Raw genomic sequence first — 4839 nt, 5'->3', positions numbered from 1 at the left:
CCTTCTGGACCAGCCACCAGAACAGATTGGAAATCTCTTAATTCCAGTTGTCCTTTGTCCCTTTCTTTTTCAAGCACTTTTTTAAAAAAGGCCGCTAGGCTCTTCTGAAAAAAGACTTTGCAGTACTGGCTGGGGCTTTATCAGAGGAAGAGGATGAGTGGGATACGGTATCCCTTGCTCTGGCCCTGACCCCAGATAGAAACACTGTTTTACACTGTCAACAGGGTTATTGATATTTTTCTTTGGTCGGGGGGGGGGGAACCCATCACAATCCCTCATCCTCCTTTTGTTTTCTCTCAAGAATTCCCTGCAACAAGTCCCCAGTATCTTATCCAGAAGGAAACTCCAAATGAAGGACATCCCCTCTTGTCAAAATCTTGTTTTGTGACTTCTAGGAATTAATTTCATGATGTTGCAGCCCTACCATTGCTTACGGAATGAGAATGGGATAAAGCCAGATTGATGTAGCTGGTCATTAGGAAATGTCTTGGTCAGATGGTGAAGGAGTTTACAATAGCACACAAAAAAGTAGTAAGGAAAGGTGTGGAATGGGGACAATATTGTCCTGAAGCAAGCTCTTAAGTGTGTTCTATTATGGTCCTTGGTCTCAAAATTTTCTAAAGAAACCAAATCTAGTTGTGTTTTTACCAATTTGAGCAGCAATACCTCATGTTTTCATAGTGCCTTTCTTTCCCCAATTTAAAATGGTTTAGTGTTACTTATTTTACTAATTCTCACACTAAGATAGAGGTAGGGGCTTCAAATTAGGAACGACTCATTAAATTAACAACACTAAAAAGTGATATTTACCAGAATTTCATTTTTAGACCAAAGAGGCAAAATGAAAGGATCTGTGTATTACGTATCCCCAGGCAACAGAATGCCAGCTCCCTGACATTCTATAGTGTGTGGACACCTAAGAATTAGCAAGCACTGTTAATGAAGATAATGAGAAGGGGAAGGACAAAAAGAAGGGTGGGGGGGAAGGTTTTGTTTTTATTTTTATTATTTTACCATTTTTTAAAAGTAGGACACGCCCAACATGGAGCTTGAACTCATGACCCTGAGATCAAGAGTCGCATGCTCTATCAACTGAGCCAGCCAGGTGCCCTCCCCCCAAAATTTTTTACGTGCTTTATTAAAGAAGGATATGAATGAAACCAAAAATTTCTCCCTCCCAATCTTACTTGACCTGATGCTTTGGGCTTCTATCATTCTTATCCTTTCTCTCATCTATGTTTCTTGTCCTAATCAAATTTCTAGTGACTGGGGAAGGAATATTTATTGTTTTAGGAAGTAATGTATAAACTTGTCTTCCTCATCTCTTATCACAATTTTTTCCTATGCTAAGTGGCATTCAAATTATGGTGGCCCCTTTCCTCTAAGGGTTTCAGTTCAATTAAACATGAGTGCCTACTAGGGGCCAAGTGCCATGCTGTCTCTTGTTTTTGACAGTGACGAAGGTAAAAGTGGTTCCCCCGAGTACAGAGTTTACCATGCTCTAGCATGGGGGTTCCTGTGATCTGAATTTATAGTTAGCCACCTTATCACTAATGCTAGCAGAACACGGGCAACTTGACCATTTTTAGCTTATTATGTTGCAATTTGACAGAGCAATTCATGGTTCTAGGACTGAGGAACTGCCTCGTTGCAGTTCAGAGTTAGTGTTCTTAACAGGAAAAACAAAACCATTTCTGCCATTTCCTGTCTCTGAGAAACCATCTGAGTGTTTCATATGGGTTGCGGAGAAACAGAGGACGTGTGCATGAGATAAACCCAGATTTGCTGCCAGGATTGATTGCCAGAGTCAAGGACTTTTACAGATAGCCCTTTGGTTCTGTAAACAAGCATTCCCAGGATGGTAAGACCTTTTTTTTTCTTATTCCTATTTTTTCCTTTTTCATTAACCGGCCCTCTCATTTTAATTTTTTATGATGAAAAATTTCAAGCATATACAAAAGTAGAAAGAACAAGGAACACAGCTGCAATTACTAGTATTTTGTCAATTTTTTACACTAAGATGCATTTCCCTCTAAGGGAATTTATTGCAGAAGGGGGAATAGATCAGTTAGGAGGTAGATAAACCAGTTGGCTGTTCAGGAAAGATCTGAGCTTACCTAACAATTTGAGAATTACTGGCATATAAATGGGGGGAGGGAGTGGGTGAGATCATCCATGGAAAATGGGGTCCGAGATGGAACCCTGGAGAAGCCCAGCATCAAGATGTGGGCAGAGGAGGAGGATACTGCAAATAAGACCAAGAAGAAGAGATTTAAAGAAGGAAACCGAAGTCAGGTCACAGGAGCTGAGGACAATTTCAAGAATGAGGGATTACTCAATGAATGATACATTTATAAAACCTATGCAAATGAAAATTTGTAAAGTGGGTCAATTTTATATTCAGTATAACTCATTAAAATTAACATATACATTTATCCTAAGGAAGTAATTATGTAGTATGTCGGGAAGACAAGGAATTTGTACTTACTTGGGAGAGCAACAAACTAAAGATTGTTGGCGGTAATAAAAACGAATCACAACTGGGGCACCTGGGTGGCTCAGTCAGTTGAGTGACGGACTCTCGATTTCAACTGAGGTCATGATCTTGGCGTTGTGGGATGGAGCCCTGCCACTGACTCCATGCTCAGTGGGGAGTCTGCTTGAGATTTTCTCTCTCCTTCTTCCCTTCCCCTGCTCCCTCTCAATAAATACATCCTTTAAAAAAAGAATCATAATTCTCTTTTTTAAAAAAGATTTTATTTGTCAGAGAGAGCGAGCGAGAATGAGCTCAAGCAGGGGCAGCAGCAGGCAGAGGGAGAAGCAGGCTTCCCTCTGAGCAAGGAGCCTGGTGTGGGACTTGATCCCAGAACCCTGGGATCACGACCTGAGCTAAAGGCAGACACTTAACCAACTGAGCCATGCAGGCATCCCAGAAAAATGAAACAAAACTTAACAGTTTTGGTGAAACTGAGTTTCAAAATCTAAGAAATTCCACTTTTCTGTGAAATCTTGTTACATTGATTTTTTAAAATTCAACCTATTTGGTTTTTTTTTTTTTTTTTTTTTTTAAGATTTTACTTTTGAGAAAGAGGAAGTGAGCATGAGCAGGGGGCAGGGGCAAAGGGAGAGGGAGAAACAGACTCCCTGATGAACAGTGATGCAGGGCTCAATCCCAGGACCCCAGGATCATGACCTGAGCTGAAGGCAGCCACTTAACTGAGTCACCCAGGTGCCCCTATTTTTGTTTTTTGTGAGCATCTACTATGTGCTCATCACTATTCTCCTGCTAGTAAGCAAGATACAACAGTACATGTGACATGAGCTCTATTCTTTCCATTTACCATATTCACCATACTCACCAGCCTCTGTCACTCTGGTTGTTTGGTCATAGGATTCACTGATAAGTTCTGACATAGATGTCCTCTGGTTTGACTAGATCAACGGTTCCCATCAAAATCACCAGAAGGACTTACTAAATACAGATTGCTGGCCCCATGCCTAGTTTCTCATTCAGTAGGGATCAGACAACTTGCATTTTTTTAAAAGATTTTATTTATTTATTTGACAGAGAGAGAGAGAGATCACAAGTAGGCAGAGAGAGAGGGAGAGAGAGAGAGAGGAAGCAGGCTCCCTGCTGAGCAGAGAGCCCTATTCGGGGCTCGATCCCAGGACCCTGAGATCATGACCTGAGCCAAAGGCAGAGACTTAACCCACTGAGCCACCCAGGCGCCCCAAGAACTTGCATTTTTAACAAGGAGATACCAGACTGACACTCCAACAATCATACCACGAGAGAACCTTTTTACTTTTGCCAGCTTTAAAGGTCTATCATCTTTTAGCAAAACCGCATTATTTACACTAATGGGTTTACCTCTTCTCATTATCTCCACTGAAAATTCACTAAAGCCTAACAATGTTGTTGAGTATGTAGGCATTATTCTTGAAATCGAAACATTTTCAATCTTATCTTCTTACACTTTACTTCTGTCCCAGGGATGTCTGCCAGGAAGCTCTCAGACATCTCACATTGCACTGAATACAGGCGTTTCACGTATGCTTTTTGATAGGACTTCAATGGAGTAGGTAGCACGTGGTATTTTCTTGTTTGGTGATCATTATTTGCTTTGGTCAAATTTGATACAAAGTCTTAAAAAATGAATATTTAATCTTGGTTCATTCTTGGACAGCGTTCTGAAGTCTAGGAGACCACATTGGCAATCTGGTGTCTGATATAACGGACAATTTTCCTGTTAATCAGGATATAAGGATATTAGTCTCAGTACTGCCACTGGCTTTATTCTGCCTGTAGAAGTCACTTAACCTTTGATGGCTCTGGAAAATTAAGAAAATATTGACCATCTTAGATTCAGGAAGCATTAATGAAATGCCTGTTTTTAAAAATTTGTTTGTTTAATTTATTTGGCAGAGAGAGCAAGCACAAGGAGGGGGAGTGGCAGACAGAGGGGGAGGGAGAAGCAGACTTCTCGCTGAGCAAAGAACTCATGCTTTCTCTGTCAAATAAGTAAATAAAATCTTTTAAAAAATGCCTGTTTTAAAAATACAGGCTCTAGGAACCAAATTTAATTTCAAAATGATATTCTTATAAGAATTAATTTTAGGGCTCCTGGGTGGCTCAGTCGTTAAGTGGCTGCCTTCAGCTCCGGTCATGATCCCAGCGTCCTGGGATCAAGGCCCACATCGGCTCCCTGCTTGGCGGGAAGCCTGCTTCGCCCTCTCCCACTCCCCCTGCTTTGCCCTCTCCCACCCCCCTGCTTGTGTTCCCTCTCTCGCTGTCAAATAAATAAATTAAATCTTAAAAAAAAAAAAGAATTAATTTTG

This window comes from Enhydra lutris, unplaced genomic scaffold (genome assembly GCF_002288905.1).
Source record: "Enhydra lutris kenyoni isolate GAN:26980312 unplaced genomic scaffold, ASM228890v2 scaffoldscaffold12, whole genome shotgun sequence".
NCBI classification, from domain to species: Eukaryota; Metazoa; Chordata; class Mammalia; order Carnivora; family Mustelidae; genus Enhydra; species Enhydra lutris.
This window is presented reverse-complemented; position numbering follows the sequence as displayed.